At 45.8% G+C, this 18,454-nt stretch overlaps 1 protein-coding gene across 1 annotated transcript in view; it reads left to right on the forward strand.

The window, feature by feature from the left end:
* Nucleotides 1–18,454, forward strand: part of LOC308310792 (fatty acyl-CoA reductase 1) — a 70,609-nt gene that overhangs the window by 32,672 nt on the left and 19,483 nt on the right. The gene's annotated exons all lie outside the window — the stretch shown is intronic.

Here is an 18,454-nt window from a genome sequence, read left to right on the forward strand (position 1 = left end):
AAGAAAAGAAATAGACTCACCATTTACGAGAAGGTCAAGAATAGGTGATTCATCTGGAGTTACTGAGACTTGGAAAAACTGATCCGAATATTCCTCATGTTCTATATTATCTACCTCCCCTGTCTCCACCTCATCCTATGCTAACCCCTGCGGATTGGTGACTGTGATGTTGGCGTCTGGCCTGTTTTGGGAAGAGTCATTGCGACCATGTGTGTTGTGTGTTCCATGGCCCTGCCTCTGATTGTTGTTGCCTCCCTGTCCATGCCAGCCGTCTGTTTCATTTGTAGACCTCTGTTGAGAGTTGTTGTTGCCACCCTGCCCCTGCCAGCCGTCTGTGTCATTTGTAGACCTCGGATGGGGACACTGGCGGATGAAGTGGTGTGGGCTTCTACAATTGTGACATAGTCTCACATTCCCACTCTTTTTCTTGAACCTGTCTCCCCCTTTCTTCTGGTGGTGGTGGTACTGTTTCTGTTGTTGTGGGACCTGCTGTTGCCAATATATCTGCTGCTGTGGACTCACTTGCTGATCGGGCTCTGGTTCTTGCTGCTGTCCCTCATAATACATGATTTGAGCTGTTTCCATTCTTTTCTTCCGCGTGTCATCTTGTGTGATTGCGTGTCGTTCAGCGTGTTTTGCATGTGCCCACACTGGGTCCAGCTCTTGGGTCTCCCAACCTATGCATGACAACATGACACGGTTGTGAATAGCTGGCAGAAGGCCACTGATTAAAGAAGTCTTTAACAGGTTGTTGTAGGCTGCATTATCATGGGTCAGACCGGCGTGCCTCTTGAAACATTGTTCCATTCTTGTCCGATAGTTGTCACAGCTTTCATCGTGGTCCTGCTTTATGGAATGGATCTTCTTCCAATCTGTGCGGACTGGGTAGGCCTCTCTCACTCTGGAAAAGAGCCCAAGTGGATTCTGTAACTGTCCTGTAACAATGTCCGCTCTGACACCATTCACGTCATAGTTCCCTTTCAGGTGTGGCCATTTCAATTTGAAGATCTTGCGGAACACTGATTCTAATTCCTGTGCTGATGGCTCGTACATTCCTATTAAATCCAAAACAGATGTACACCAGCGTTCTACATCTTCACATGGGGTTGGGAGCTCTCTCACGATTTCGTTTAACTCATCCAGGGTCCAGTTTCGTTGAACCTGGACTGTCTCAGAATAAGCATTGCGGACTTCCTCTGTAGCGTCATCTGTAGGTCTTGGATGTGGATTTGGGTATGATATCAGTGGAAATGTCTGATGTGGTAGGCCTACTGCTTGGCTGCGTGTCACAATCTTGTGGCTGGTTTGGTGCGAAGGCTCCACCTGAGGGTTGTCCTGGATAAGGGGACCAACGCCGACTGTTCCCTGCTTTGCGTTGCCATCTGTGATGGGGAAAACCGCTGCTGTTGCTAACTGCAAAGTTGCTAACTGCAACGCTGCTTCATACAGTGCCGTCACTTGATCGGGTTGCACTGCCGGTGGCTGGGTTGCTGGCAATAGTTGGTCTGGTACTGGCTGGACTGCTGGTAGGTGGTCTGGCTGGGCTGCTGCATAGGGTGGTGGACGGAGATCCTCTTCTTTCCTGTCTTTCTTTAACTTCCTTTGTTTTCTCTCAATTTCTTCCTCAGTCTCTTCCTTAGTTTCTTGTTTTAATAACAAAGGCTTTGTCTGTTTCTTGTCCCTGGCTTCAGCCTCCCTCTCCCATTTCCTAAAACTTTGCCAATCTATTTTCTTCTTTTTCCTGCTCTTTTTATTTTCATATTGTTCTAAAGCCTCTCTACACAGTTTTAACTTAGTTGTACTGAATGTTCCTATCAAAGGGAACAAACCTTCTGAAATGCTGTGCCATAAAATAACTTGACCTAACACATCTGTGCCCCACCTACTCTCCATTGATACGGCTGGCCCAGAAAGGTTTTGTGGCATAGCCACCTTTTTTTGTTGTCCATTCCCCATGGCACTACAAAAACTTTAGAAACAAATCAAAAAACAAATTAACAGGTTCAACACTATTACACTTCAGGCGTCACTTTGATTACCACAACAATATCAAAAATAAGAACAAATTACAGATGGCCAGGATGGCCAGAGAAGAAATAGAAATGTTCTAGAAGCAGATGGCCAGGATGGCCAGAGAAGAAATAGAAATGTTCTAGAAGAAATTATAAATGTTCTAGAAGAAATTAGAAATGTAAATTAGAAATGTTCTAGAAGAAATTATAAATGTTCTAGAAGAAATTAGAAATGTAAATTAGAAATGTTCTAGAAGAAATTATCTTCCCCCTTTCTTCCCCCTTTTATTTTTTTTAATTTCTATTTATTTATTTTTACTTACAATTTACAAAAAACTACTAGACTAATCCCTTAGGAATTTAGTTCAGCAAATCAAAACATTCATATTCTGCCACAACTATCACCATTCTAATAATAACAGTATAAGTTGTTTTTAGAACTCTGTCATTCAACTATATATTACTCTATTCATTTAACATTGGCTGAATCGAATAGGACATATACAGTACAACACACACACAGTATATCTAGAACATAAAATGACAACACTGGGATGTTAGTATTGGGATGTAAAAGACACCCTAATCATAATATGAAGCTTACATATGACCGATGAAACCCTCCACCAAAAGATACACCCTGTTGGATCCTCCCCAGACACAGTTTAAAAATGAACTCTGTACTGAGTCTCTCCTCTATACACTCTGTCTGCTATTTGGGACTTTCACCACAAATAGGCTACAGTTATGGAATCCTCCCCAGATACAGTTTAAAAAATGAACTCTGTACCGGGTCTCTTCCCTATACACTCTTTATGAAACGGGACTCCCCCCGAACATAGGCTATACACTCTGTATGCTACTTGGGACTTTCACCACAAATAGGCTACAGTTATGGAATCCTCCCCAAATACAGTTCAAAAATACACTCTGTATTGGGACCCTTCCCTGTACACTTTGTATGTTATTGTTTAAACATACACACAATTGTTATAGAATGAATCGTAGCATCCTCTCACCTTATTTGAGTAACAGCTGATGTCGCCCGCCGTTCGGCAGCTCCAGGATCCGCAGGCCGGCCCAAATGCTACTTTGCGCACAAAAGGATTTGCCTTGGCTAGACAGCCACCATCGATGGATTACCTCAGGAAACCAGAGCCCGGCCAGAACGGCGGATGAATCAGTCTCGGCAGAACCTCCAGTTACTGTCGTGGAAATTATACTAATACAAGACCACTTAAACTAAAAAGATGAGGTGAGGACAAGATGATATGAGGCATTCAGTTCAATTTAATAGAGATCTCTAGAGCACAACCATCTTCCAGCATGTCGGATGACTGAACTCCAGAACAATACATGCATGTCAATTTTATACAGTCTTACTCAAAGGAGGAGGAGGACCTGTTGGTCACATGACCAGACAGGTAGCCTCCACATCAGACAATGGGACAAATCTAATTAGAATGACAAGTGGTCGAAGTCTAGTAGACTTAGATGGGTATGAATAAACTGTGATGAATGAGCATGACCACAGTAAAAGAGAGGCTGGGCTGGTGTTGCTACACAGCTGGAGTCCAGGAACTGTCTCACTGACACTTTGGTCATAACAAAAGCCTATTGATATGGGAAAACGGTTGATTAAGAATGGGAGAGGCCTAGAACTCAGTGTGAACCACACCCAGTTTGACTAGACATCAGGATAAGTAATTTACAATTAGTGGTGTGAATGCACAATTTCATATTTCCCATTACAGTCGTCACGTCATGTCCAAGTCTGACGTCATGTGGGTCAATAAAGGGCACCCCTCACTTCACCCGGGTATGCTTTTTCTTAAATGAAACTGCTATGATCAGTAATTTCTATCACCATACATACATACGTACATACGTACCGTATGTATGTAACCAACAGAAGCACTTCTGAGGTGATGTCTTCCACTTGTCTGCTGCAGTAACATGGACTTGCGAGCTTTCGTGAAGACTCTTTCGTTTAGGGAAAACATTTCTCAACCAAAGAGACACTTTGCATCTTTTAAGATGATGAAATGCTTCTCTCGTGTTAATGTGAACTAAACGCCTCTTATGAGAAAGACCAGGGTTCCAGCAGCCTTGGCCACCTCATCCATTTCTGATGATTTACAGTATGGATAACAACTTTACTTCTTGGCTTAAAAGCCTACATTACGCTTAAAAGCCTATTGATATACATTACAAGATGTACTATAATAAAATGTTATGCGCCCTTGCAGTTTCTTCTTAATGTAAATTTAGCAATTTAATCATGTCAGTCCCGTCAAGTTTGTTTACTGCTGTGACATTTTTATATTTTATAGGACAGTATTTTCTCCTTTGCCCATTGGGGGGGGGGGGGGGAGGGCGCCTATCTTCTAGTCCTTTCAGCCACAATGCTGTCATTCATAAGAACCCCTGTTGCTAGGTAACAGCCAGGCAACAACCTGTTCCCATCTTTTTTTGTTGTTGTAAGGATGTTATCGGGACGTGGCCCAAGCTCGGAGAAGACAAGACGGATAGCGATCTGATTGTTCCCATGCGTCCCAATGCCCCGACGTTGACACTGAATCCCCGTGTGAGCATTCAAAGGTTTTTGGCCATTACTGTTGAGTCCGGTGGAATGCTGAAATAGCTGCAGCTCTTGTCTCCGGCTGCTGGGCAGTGAATGGCATGCCAAGCACTTGATTGATGCAGGCCTGTGGGCATACATAGCTCTGTGGCACAGCCCACCACCTCCACGCAGCTCTATACTGCAGAGCCTTTTGGCCATCCGTTTGTCTGCGCGTGCACCGTCTTAAATGGTACATTTATCCAAGCACTTTGCAGAGATTGTGCATTACATTCACCCATTCACTCACACACACATTCATTCGTTTAAAAATAAATCACACTCGTGTGAAGTGAGGGGTGTTTCTTCTCATCATACATCACATTCCGTCAGCCAATCAAACGTCATTCTGGCCAATCACTTTTGGCGTCTTCACTTTCACTGCCCTCACTTTTTATCCTCTATGTACTTTGCTCAGCCAATCAAATCATCGCTATGGGTTCAAGGTTCAAGGAGTTTTATTGTCATTCCATACAGAAAGGGAGCACAGAACGGAATTTAAAAGAAGTTAAAATACTACATATATATAAAAACCTATAGTGCAAAAAAAACATTTGCACAACCCACTGATATAAAAAGCAGCAGCACTACAAAACGGCATTAAAAGAAACACTTCATGTGTCACGGCTCAAGTTCATAGTGCAGAGTTCATGTGTAATCAACAGATCACTAGTGCAAAGGTCACAGTTCAAAGGTCTGGAGTCATGATTCTCACAGCCACAGGGAAGAAGCCATTCTTCTTCCTGCTGGTGCTGGCCTTAATACTGCGCAGCCTCCTGCCCCTGAAGGGAGGGGGACGAACAGACCAGGGTGGGTGGCATCCTTCATGATGCTGGCAGCCTTATTCCTGCCTCTGCTGGTGTAAATGTCACTGAGGGCAGGAAGGGCTGCATCCAGTGATCTTCTGGGCAGACTTTCACCACCCGCTGTAGAGCCTTCCTGTCTTCCTATATATGTTTTAATTACTCCATTAAATGAAATTAAAGAAAGACGAGGTCCCTCATCTTGGCATACTTTGTGTTAATACGCATTTTAATGCCATCCCGCGGGAATCTGGAACCCCCAACAAATGTCAGCCTTTAGTAGCATGCTCCCTATAGGTGAGTGGACCCATGGAGTGTCTCTTCACAGATGCCCCATGCAGCCCCAACCTCTTCTCCTCCAGCCAACACACACACACTCATCATCATCATCCCTGAACAACTGGGCTCATTATATGCTGCACTGCGGCTACGGCATAGGAGGATCAGCCCTGACCAAACAATGCTATATCTCCACCGCGTGTCTAACAAAGGCTCGCCGATGCTTGGCGATCGTTGCTCGCCAGAAGTGGAATGTGTCTGGCTGTGTGTGCTTATACAGCATTTGTTCCAACATGGCATCTAATGGCTTCTATACGGGAGCATGCTGCCGAGCAGGCCGCCAGTTAAACACATGCCAAGTTGTTCTCGTCTTTGCAAGAATGTTATGAGTAATCTTTGTTTTACTGTCCCCTGCGTTCATTCATTTAAAAAAAATCCTCTTTTCTCTCTTCTTCGGCCCCTGTTTTCACAGTCGACACCAGAGATAAAGGGGCACGTTGTGTGAGAACTAGTTCAGTGGAGCAAGTGCTCCATGGTCAGCCTTTATGTACTGTGTGTGTGTGTGTGTGTGTGTGTGCGTGTGTGTGCGTGTGTGTACATGTTTGAGAGAGAGGGAGGAGAGGAGAGAGAGAGGGAGAGAGAATGCTTCCGCACAGAGCGTGTGGAGAAAGCTATGAGCGCAGCTATGAGTTTCTGAGTGGTGCCTAACCACTCCATTACGTAGCAATGTGTGTTGTGTGTATGTCCCTGTGTCTGTTGCACTGCTCACTTTACACAGGTGTGATTGTCATGACCTCTCGGTCGGTGCCACACACACACACACACACACACACACACACACACACACACACACACACACACTCTCAGTAACAGTATAGTGTAGGAGTATTGGCATTAAAATGCTACTTAAAAGTACCAAAAGTAGAAAGTACTCGTTATGCAGAATGTCCCATTTCATGTTTTCAAATGTAGATATAATTTGAAAATAGCAGATCTACAAGCTCACAATGCGTCGCATCAAATGATCTAAATGTATCTATTGTAGATCTGCTATTTTTTTCCAATAGCTAACGTATGCTTAACCCATTTTGGGTGTTTTAAACATTATGTTATAATTTAGCTATTGAAAAATAGCAGATCTACAAGCTCAAAGCGTGCCACCGAGTGGCGCGCTACGAGCTTGTAGGTCTGCTATTTTTGAAAAATCGTGAAAATATTTATTTCAGAAAACTTAGGAGAATTTAGAAGATTTTTTCTTTAATTTTGAGGTCAGGCCCACACCAAAAGGGATTCCCGTCCAGCATGTGTTGTTAACCAAGTACCGACACTGGGTGGCTATTGTATTTTTCTGGTTTTCAAAACCTTCCCAGCACAGCTGAATGGCTCTTTATTACATCTGGTGTTCTTGTATTGAATTTCGCCTGATGGGTGCAGCTGGAGGTCCGAGGCAGCAAAAGGAAAGCCTGCAAACGTTTCTCCGTGAAATATGGAAGCACGGGAACCCCCTCCCCCCCCCCAGGGGAACACGACCGCGGGGTTTGCACATCGATCCGGGGGCCTCGTGTCGTTACTCAAGCCCTTATAGCTTACGTGTGCGTATGTGTGCTCCGTGCGCGGGTGTTATCGATCCCGCGGTCTGGAAGAACGAGCGTCATTTGGGTTGCCGCATGCAGGCAGCCTGGGGGCCGAAGGTCGGTATATACTTGCCCCATGGGTTCGGTTCGGTGGCAGGACAGATGAGAAGACAGAGAAGATCATGTTCATCAAGATTATACACCGCGGCTCTGCAGTATCCCTCCCCGACATGCACACGCACACACGCATGCACACAAACTTTATCCACTACGTGCAGCAGCTATCAGCCAGTTCCCAGGGTGTTGCCTTTCAGACATAAATTAATGAGAACGCTTTCAATTCTTTCCGTTACGTGCATACATGTGAGCATGTTTGTTTGTTTGTTCGTGAGTGCGTGCGTGTTTGTTCGTACGTGTGTGTGTGTGTGTGCGCGCACTATATTTGCCATATTCTGTCATGATGTCATGTGTCAAACTGTGGTCATGAGGCGAGTGAACTTTCAGCTTGGCTTCGTCCATATTCTCTGGGATTGATGACAACAGCACTCTGGCATTATGCTTGGCCGCGCATGCAGTAGCACTGCCACGGCTCAGCCTCCTCTGGGCCTTACGGGGGTTGCTGCTTCATGCAGTAGCACTGCCACGGCTCAGCCTCCTCTGGGCCTTACGGGGGTTTCTACTTCATGCAGTAGCACTGCCACGGCTCAGCCTCCTCTGGGCCTTACAGGGGTTGCATGCAGTAGCACTGCCACGGCTCAGCCTCCTCTGGGCCTTACGGGGGTTGCATGCAGTAGCACTGCCACGGCTCAGCCTCCTCTGGGCCTTACGGGGGTTGCTACTTCATGCAGTAGCACTGCCACGGCTCAGCCTCCTCTGGGCCTTACGGGGGTTTCTACTTCATGCAGTAGCACTGCCACGGCTCAGCCTCCTCTGGGCCTTACGGGGGTTGTTACTTCATGCAGTCGCACTGCCACGGCTCAGCCTCCTCTGGGCCTTACGGGGGTTGCTACTTCTCACCTTTTATTTTCGCAAGTGGTCGACGGATAGCCCACTTGATGTGGGAAGCACTCCGTTCGCTTATAATGTGTCAAACCACAGAAAATCCTGCACAGTGTTCATTTTAACTCTGAGAGTGACAGAGTGCACACACATTGATCTGCTATTGAGTGTACAATGATGGGGTAGCCTGAGAAACCCCTCCATTTTGCTTAGCTTGCTTTGCCCCACCCTCCGTCTACTCTTGAACATTCTATGCTCTTAAACTGTAGCGCTGACAAGGCAACGGTCAGGTTTTGGTATACCGCACTGGCCCGGGGTTATTTCATAACGTTCAGGTTGTAGTACAGCTGGCCCGGGGTTATTTCATAACGGTCAGGTTGTAGTACAGCTGGCCCGGGGTTATTTCATAACGGTCAGGTTGTAGTACAGCTGGCCCCGGGGTTATTTCATGGGTGTAATGAGGCTCTCTCTGTCCCTCTGCGGGTTATTGTGTGGGCGAAATATTTGCTCTCTCTCTCTCTCTATCTCTATCTCTATCTCTATCTCTATCTCTATCTCTATCTCTATCTCTATCTCTATCTCTCTCTCTCTCTCTATCTCTCTCTCTCTCTCTCTCTCTCTATCTCTCTCTCTCTCTCTCTCTCTCTCTCTCTCTCTCTCTCTCTCTCTCTCTCTCTCTCTCTCTCTCTCTCTCTCTCTCTCTCTCTCTCTCTCTCTCTCTCTCTCTCTCTCTCTCTCTCTCTTTGGGTCATTGCGTGGGTGACAACCACCTGCCCACATATACCGAGATACAGTGGTCTAAAGTAACGGAGTACGTTTACGTAAGTACAATTTTGAAGGTATACTTGAGTATTTCCAATTCCCAATACTTTTACTTCTACTCCACTATACATTTATTTAGAAACTTTAGTTGCTATTATTACAAAACACACACGAACCCCTTCAGCCCTATTATACGTTTCGGCCATTTGAAAATGGCCGATCTACAAGCTCACAATGTGTCGCGATTGTGAGCTTGTAGATCTGCTATTTTCAAAAGAATTGTATACACCCTCTCTCTCTCTCTCTCTCTCTCTCTCTCTCTCTCTCTCATGACATACAGTACTGTAAGCTCTCTCTACCCCTCTTTGGGCTCTCTCTCTCTGTCTCTCTCTCTCCCCCCCTGGGTTATAGGCTTATAGAGCTCTCTCTCTCTTCCCGGCTGCTCCTCATGTCAAAGTGTCCATGAAGAAGACATCGAACGCCTTACGGGCCTTCCATGGCTGCTTCCACTGTCGCTGTCTGAATGTGACACACAAAGCATTTTACAATTGGCTAACAATCAACAGTGTCAGTCGTCCGGTAAAAGTGTGTAATTATTTCCGTGTTCATCCTTTAACAGTAACCCAACCCAATTCCATTATTCGACTCGCTTGGACACGAGTGCATGTCAGGAAATGGAGGTCAGCGCTGAGGATGCAGCAGTTAATTGCCTCTTCGTCTTGACACGTTTTGGCAGACCCTACCTATAGCGACTGTAAATTCTCCGTCCTGCTCTGCTCGCCGATTGGCTCGCGTTGCCCCTGACTCGGCAGAGAAAGAGAGAGAGAGTACTGAGCGCCGCGTGCATGCGCCAGAGAACAGATGTTCTACCCCGAAGAGCAGGGAGAGGGAAATGTGTAGCATCAGGTCTTCAGGAGGAGTTAACAACTTCAAAGTGCTGTAGAAGGAGCTGCCTCAGACATCCTTTTGGCCCAGCGAGGCCATTTTAATCCAGCAGCGTTTTCACTTGACCACAAAGTGTGTGTGTGTGTGTGTGTGTGTGTGTGTGTGTGTGTGTGTGTGTGTGTGTGTGTGTGTGTGTGTGTGTGTGTGTGTGTGTGTGTGTGTGTGTGTGTGTGTGTGTGTGTGTGTGTGTGTGTGTGTGTGTGTGTGTGTGTGTGTGTGTGTGTGTGTGTGTGTGTGTGTTAACCCCCCACCCTAGACTCGGGTGTGCAGGTGCTTTTCAACTGAGCCACCTGAGCGCCCCCTCCAAATATAATACAATAAAAACACAACTTAAAACTATGACGAACTAGATTTAAAACGAAAGGCTTCAGAAAGGCTTTCATAGATTACTATGAAAACCTGCAAAAGCCCTGTCCATTTGTCGTTCCGTCCATCACGTCACCATATATGCCCGTCGGTCCCTCACGACCATATATGGTCGACACTCCATATACTGTATGAAGATCGCGACACTGACCTCATCCAACCCTGGATAGCCATACACGGAAAAGACTGGATCATCACCTAGAATCTCCATATATGGAGCTGACCTGTTCCGACATTTCATATCCTTCCCCCACCCGTCCTTCCTCTTCGATGTCTCCCTTTTGAATGATACCTGTCCATTCAAACTCGCGCCCGATGCCCGGCGAAAACATGGACGACAGAGGCAGCAAGGAAGGAAAGAAGTACAGCGAGTGGTGCAGACTTGATCAGTAAATAACTTAGTGCCACAGCAGGTCACGTCGAGGGAATGAGCCAGAAAACGGAACTAGATTTTCAGCTTTCCAGCATGGAGACAGCACCAAGGAACCAGATTGACGAGTTTACAAAAAAGACGTAGAATGGCTTGGATCTCGGCTGTACGGCGCATGGGCGCAGAGACATAATGTTCAACAAAGTATCTAAGCACAGCCGTGTTTGTTCACAACATTTTCCTTGTCCTTGTAAGGTATGTCGAGCCCGGCGTTCTTTCTGTCCATCCTGGTGTTGGTTCACTATGTTGTCGCCAAGAACGAGCTCAATATACACAAAAACAGACCACCGTCACTCTATTCTGAGTGATGTGGGCTAGAGTTTAAAACACACCACCGTCACTCTATTCTGAGTCATGTGGGCTAGAGTTTAAAACAGACCACCGTCACTCTATTCTGAGTCATGTGGGCTAGAGTTTAAAACACACCACCGTCACTCTATTCTGAGTCATGTGGGCTAGAGTTTAAAACATACCACCGTCACTCTATTCTGAGTGATGTGGGCTAGAGTTTAAAACATACCACCGTCACTCTATTCTGAGTCATGTGGGCTAGAGTTTAAAACATACCACCGTCACTCTATTCTGAGTCATGTGGGCTAGAGTTTAAAACATACCACCGTCACTCTATTCTGAGTCATGTGGGCTAGAGTTTAAAACATACCACCGTCACTCTATTCTGAGTCATGTGGGCTAGAGTTTAAAACATACCACCGTCACTCTATTCTGAGTGATGTGGGCTAGAGTTTAAAACAGACCACCGTCACTCTATTCTGAGTGATGTGGGCTAGAGTTTAAAACATACCACCGTCACTCTATTCTGAGTGATGTGGGCTAGAGTTTAAAACATACCACCGTCACTCTATTCTGAGTCATGTGGGCTAGAATTTAAATGCCACCACCGTCACTCTATTCTGAGTCATGTGGGCTAGAGTTTAAAACATACCACCGTCACTCTATTCTGAGTCATGTGGGCTAGAATTTAAATGCCACCACCGTCACTCTATTCTGAGTCATGTGGGCTAGAGTTTAAAGCATACCACCGTCACTCTATTCTGAGTCATGTGGGCTAGAATTTAAAGCCCACCACCGTCACTCTATTCTGAGTCATGTGGGCTAGAATTTAAAGCATACCACCGTCACTCTATTCTGAGTCATGTGGGCTAGAATTTAAAGCATACCACCGTCACTCTATTCTGAGTCATGTGGGCTAGAGTTTAAAGCATACCACCGTCACTCTATTCTGAGTCATGTGGGCTAGAGTTTAAAGCATACCACCGTCACTCTATTCTGAGTCATGTGGGCTAGAGTTTAAAGCATACCACCGTCACTCTATTCTGAGTCATGTGGGCTAGAGTTTAAAGCATACCACCGTCACTCTATTCTGAGTCATGTGGGCTAGAGTTTAAAGCATACCACCGTCACTCTATTCTGAGTCATGTGGGCTAGAGTTTAAAGCCCACAAGAATAGCGTCCCTAGCTTTTCAGACGCCGCCCCCTCTCTTGGTGACGTACACGTTTTTACACCCTATAGGGTGGTGCATGAAATAACAAGAGGCCATGCAGTTAAAGGGCAGTTAGCGAGAAGCGAGGGCTTTTTGAATGGCATCTCAGGTTTTTGCGAGCTGAAAGGAAAACTCCATTAGCGCACTGTCCCTGTGGAGGTTCCGCAGGGCGATCTGCTTCCATGCAGCACTCTCTGGACCCACGATTTATTGTCCCCGGGGTCCCTTGACAATGGTGGGTCCTCTCTCTTTATTGTCCCCGGGGTCCCTTGACAATGGTGGGTCCTCTCTCCTGCGCGCGGTGAAGGGACAACTGGCAACCACACGTACTGTACTGTATACGAGCAGGCTCCACTGCAGAGAGAGGGGGGGGGGGGGGAAGAGACTATTCAGCCTGACATTTTAACGGTGACATTTTATACACAGCCCAGATTGTGCTTGAATGGAGCCGGTGGTAGTATAGGGCCTCACCACGGTTCTGTGCTACTGTAAATAAGATTAGGGCCATATAATGGACAATGTGAGTCATCCTCAACCCCACAAAATCTTGGCAGATCAGAAAAGTGGTCGCGAGGATCTGTTTCCGTTCTTTGACGTGTATGAGAACAAACTATTCAAGAACACTTTCGTACCAACAGCGATCAGGCTCTTTAACTCGACGGCCAGCCCACTATATAGGCTTGTGAACTGGACTATTGGCTTTCCAGCTTTTAGTTTTTAGTTGTTTACGGGTCTGTGCAATATCTAGTGACACCTTTTTAATTATTTTTTATGCTCTTCATATATTTGCCTTTCTTTTAATCCACCCCCCCCCCTTTTTGTGATGTATTTTTTACATGTATTTATTACTTATTTGTATGCCCGTATGAGCCATCATCATCTGAATTACCCCTCGGGGATCAATAAAGTGTCTGCATGTCTGTCTGTCTACTTGCATTTGATCGACTTTCTTATCCCGCGTCTGCGAAGAGTTAAAGGTAGCGCTAATGGAGCCCTGTTTTGGCTGAGATGTCGGACCACGTTGGGAGCGGTTGTGGTGTGACGAGATTGTTTTTCTTCCCCCCGATTCCACCGTGAGAAAGGCGGTCGGTGTGTGTGTGTGTGTGTGAAGGGTAACTGTCAAGACAGTTTTCTCATTTGTAGCCGGCGAGTCGTAGAGAGGGGAGGCCGTGCGGTGAAACGAGAGCCGTGGTTAGCCTGGCACAAGACCACCGATGGTCTGATGAGCCTCTTAACAAAAGAATACCAGTGTCCCACAATGCCTTTCTTTCCTTGTGCCTGTGCTCTGTAACAAAGGGCGCTCTGATGCCCACGGTCAGCGGCCTCAATCCCTCCTCTGACCCCGATGCACTTCTATTCCACTTAGAAGAAGTCGTTTGTGTCTTGGTGCAGTCTGTAGCGCAGCTATGGGTCCCGGGTTCGATTCCCGCCGGGTGGAGGGGGGGGGGGGGGTGTTCCCTCCTCCACACCAGCAGTGCCCAGACCCTAGGTGTGGAGTTTGCATGTTCTCCCCGTGCCCCCCTTTTCCAATCCACCGCGGTGCAGCCATCCAGCTTGGTTGAGCGTCTGTACGAACACAATTAGCCCGTACGTGTTCGGGGCAGGGCAGCCGGGCGGGCAGGGTCATGTCTGGAATTGCACGTACTGTACGCGGGGGTTTTAGTGGTTTAGTGGTCAAAAATGAGAGAGAGAGAGAGAGACCGAGACCCGTTTAGATATTCTGCCATTATAAAATATTTTCGAGGACTTCCCAAGGACTATTGAAAAGAGGACCTCCATGTTTCTGCCTGGAAGGAAAGAAACATGCGCAATGGACTATATGCAGCCAACACTTCGACGTTCAGCTTCCTTGGTCTCAATTGCGCATGTTTCTTTCCTTCCAGTGGAGCAACATGGAGTCCCACCGTACGGTCTTCGCTTCCCGTCGTCTTTTAATAGTCCTCGTTCAAGCCAACGCTGTGCGAGCGGGCAGCAGTGCAACGCCACGCCGCCGACTTTCCGGGTGTGCCCCGAAAATAAGTCAGACTCTGATGAGGTCATCGGATGCCGTCAAAGCCAAGGTTCTGTGGACTGCAAGGGGAGAACGCGCGCTGCACTGAAAAGAAACGGTTAAATACGATACGATATTATATATTCATGAGGACAACTTTCTGATGAAAGCAACACTACACTGCGTGCGTGCGTGCGTGCGTCCGTGCGTCCGTGCCTACTGTAACTGTCCAGACGGTTACATAACCCTCTCTGTATTCAAATCAAATCAAACTTTATTTGTATAGCACATTTCAGCCAAGGCTGACCAAAGTGCTGAACAGGGTAAAAAACAACAAGCAATAATAGCAATGGGAAAAAAAATGTCGTGTACTGAATTATAACGAAAAGCAGTGGTGAAAAACTGGAAGTATAACTAAGTACATTTACTTATGTACTGTACAATTTTGAAGTATTTGTACTTGAGTATGTCAAAGGTTCAGTAGTTTTACTTCTACTCCACTACATCACAGAGGCAAATATTGTACTTTTACTCCACTCCAATTATTTGACAACATTAGTTACTATAGTTACTTTGTAGATTTTGATAATTACAAAACATACATCATCCACTTCAGCCCTATGCACATTTTGTCCATTTGAAAACAGCTGATCTACTTGTAGATCTGCTATTTCCAAAAATCAATCAATCAATTTTATTTGGTCAGACTCGGACAGGTCCAATTAAAAAAGGGACAACATAAAATGCAAACAGAACAGCCCTATCCCATAGAAACATCAGCCCTATACAGTATGCCTAATGTATACAAATACAAATATTTGTATACATTCGAAAACTTGACATGGGACATTCTTCGTATGAATGAGTACTTTGTACTTTTTGAAGTTTTACATTTGATGCCAATACTTTTTTCCTCGAGCACATTTTGATTTCCGGACTTGTTCACAGAGAGAATTTCTATATTGCAATATTGATACTTTTACGTAAGTACAAAACTGTCAGTCCTTTTTCTCCTCCCCTGGTACTGAAATACAGCAGCATGTATGTATGTACAGGAGGTATACGTACATATGTACGTAAGTAGGTTTTGTTTTGCAGTAGATTTTTGGCCAACATGTGACCCCCCACCGACATTTGTGGAGTTTTGGGTCATCATGCGTCATCTGGAATAGGCCCTATTTTGTTATTAATCTTAGACAACACAGCAGAGAGAGAGAGAGAGAGAGACAGAGAGAGACGGAAATAGAAAAGAGGGCGGCGACGCAGCAGAGAGACGAACAACGGGGGATATTAAACGGCTGTTTAGAAGCTGTTATTCAACATCTGTCCCCCGGCCGGCCTCGGGCTAGAGAGAGCACTTTGCCACCCAGGAGGACGGCTTACTGCACACACACCGACACATCATTCACACGACTGCACTGTAAGCAACACACACACACACACACACACACACACACACACACACACACACACACACACACACACACACACACACACACACACCTTTGATTCAGCAGCAAAACCGCCAAATGTCTTGTGTGCAGCTGCCAGGCTTTGTAATGCGAGCATGCACAGACGCAATGTGACCGCATGCGTGACCACCGGCTGACCTTCTCTGTCGCCTGCAGTCAGCGTCTCGCATGCGGCCACTCGACCACAGCAACAGGAGGATGATGACACACTCGCACACACACACACCACACACACACACACACACACACACACACACACACAGTGCAGTCGACTCGTACCGTTTCACATCCACTACCACCGGAGTCCACGTAAAAAAAAAATACTGATTGGTGCAGATCTACAAGCTCTCAATGCGTCTCGATGCGACGCATTGTGAGCTTGTAGATATCTTTTTGTACATTTTCATAACTTGAAACCGGACATTCTGCATATTAGTGAGTGCTTTCTCCTTTTGGTACTTTTAAGTTCGTTTTGATTCCAATACTTTTGTACTTTTACTCAAGTACTTAAAAGTAAAAACAAAATGTGAGTATGCTTTCTCCACCACTGTGTCGCGTGCGGCAGAAAGTCATGCAGCCGCCGGTGTCATTTTAGTAAGAGATCACACAGAGTTCACATAATCCTCCAGCCACCCTGGAACACACACACACGCACTCACACACACACACGCACACACGCACACACGCACAAACACCCTGGAATGCTGGGCGTGCACGCATGGCTAACAAACAGTGGTGTAACAGGTGGAATGAAGGCACAAGCTGGCCTTTGTCTTTGCTCTGTGCGTGCGTGCGTGCGTGCGTTGATGCGTGCGTGTGTGTGTGTGTGTGTGTGTGTGTGACAGACACCGCATAAAAGTATCGCCACGACTAGCAGCGTGACAATGGCCGTGTCGGGATTCACACACCTGCCCTCGTCAATCACGCTCACTTTATGCAATCTGTCACGTTTGTGACAAATGGGATGATTGAAGATTGGTCAATTAAGACCTGGAACGCATCTGTGTCACCGTACTGTAGCTTTTAACCATTATTTTAAACTTTAGCTATTGAAAAATAGCAGATCTACAAGCTTGTAAGATATGCAACAAAAAATAGATTTAAATCGTGCAAATGTGGCGTAAATCTTTAAATATATATTCTTTCACGGGAAATGTTTTAAACTCAAATCTTTGGTTCTGGGGGCGGCTGGTCCCTGGAACAGTATATTTTCAGATGGGGGGTCTCATATATAATTTTGGGGGTCCTTGACATGAAAAGCCTGAGCATCACTGATATAGAAACATCGTATGAATCTGATCTCAGGTCAGAATAGGTTAAAGCTAGTACCTTTTAACTGTCCACTTCTACTCTGTATTTGAACCCAGATCTCATGCGTAAGTCCTGCCCATTTACAGATCTGTGCCACATTCAGAGGTCGTTTCAAATCTGATCTCAGGAGATCCGTCTGATTCTGAACGCAGTAAGCTGATCATTCTAAATTGGATTCCTTTTATTTAAAACAAATCGGATTCCAATCTGGATGTGTCAGAGATCTGATTCGGGCTGGATTTGGCTGCCAGTCTGATCACAGATCTGTGACGGATCACTTGCAAAAGATCAGATACATTATTATTTTATATAATACATCAAATAGGTTATCAATATCTGTTTCAGACGTACTCACTTCACTTGTGTCTTAGACCAGTGGTTCTCAAACATCAAATTGACATGTATTTTCCTGTGAACCCTCATTTGAAATTACTTTGTTCCAGGAATCACCATGAGAGAATATTATTTTGTCCCCAAAAAAACATCCAAACGATCCAAAAACACATTACACCGCAACACGCTGTGAGCTTGTAAGATAAGGAGGATATACTAACAAAGTCCTGCATTAACAATCCCTGTGGAAAAGAAGTGAAGAAACGAGTGCATGCAGGTTGGAATGGGTGGATAAAAAGTGTCGGGTGTGATGGGAAAGTATCAGCGAGAATAAAAGGGAAGGTACGTATGCAAGAAGACGGTGGTGAGACCAGCCATGTGTTTGGTTTAGAGTCAGTCGCACTGAAGAAAAGACAGGCAGCAGAGTTGGAGGTAGCAGAGACTAAAATGTTGAGGTTCTCTCTCTGGGAGTAACAACTCAGTACATCAGAGGGAACAGCGCATGTCAGATGTTGTGGAGATAAAGCCAGAGAGGCCAGACTGAGATGGTTTGGACTTGTACAGAGGAGGGATAGTGAGTATATCGGTTAATTTCAGTTGAAGGATGTTGAGGTTGGAACTGCCATAGGCAGGAGGCCTAGACGAAGGCCGACGAGAAGATGTATGGATGTAGTGAAAGAGGACATGAAGTTAGTTGGTGTGAGAGAAGAGGAGGCAGAGGACAGGGTGAGATGGAGGCAGATGTTTCGCTGTGGCGACCTCCGAAGGGAAAGAAGACTCTCTCTTTCCTACCTCTTTCCTTTCCCGAGTTCACTTTCTGGTTTATTCTCGAGAGGCCATTTCATGGTACTGTCTGCTGCACAACAGTGACACCTGCAGTCTAACTGTCATGTGGACATAACTTTGTGTGTGTGTGTGTGTGTGTGTGTGTGTGTGTGTGTGTGCGGTGGAGAAGGTGCCATGTGTATCCTTATGTGCCCATGAACTGTCAACCCTGCTACATTTGTTTCCCTGCTAAATTAATTGTAATTTGTGTGTGTGTGTGTGTGTGTGTGT

The sequence above is a fragment of the Protomyctophum bolini genome (assembly GCF_963924005.1).
Source record: "Protomyctophum bolini genome assembly, chromosome: 23".
Taxonomy (NCBI): domain Eukaryota; kingdom Metazoa; phylum Chordata; class Actinopteri; order Myctophiformes; family Myctophidae; genus Protomyctophum; species Protomyctophum bolini.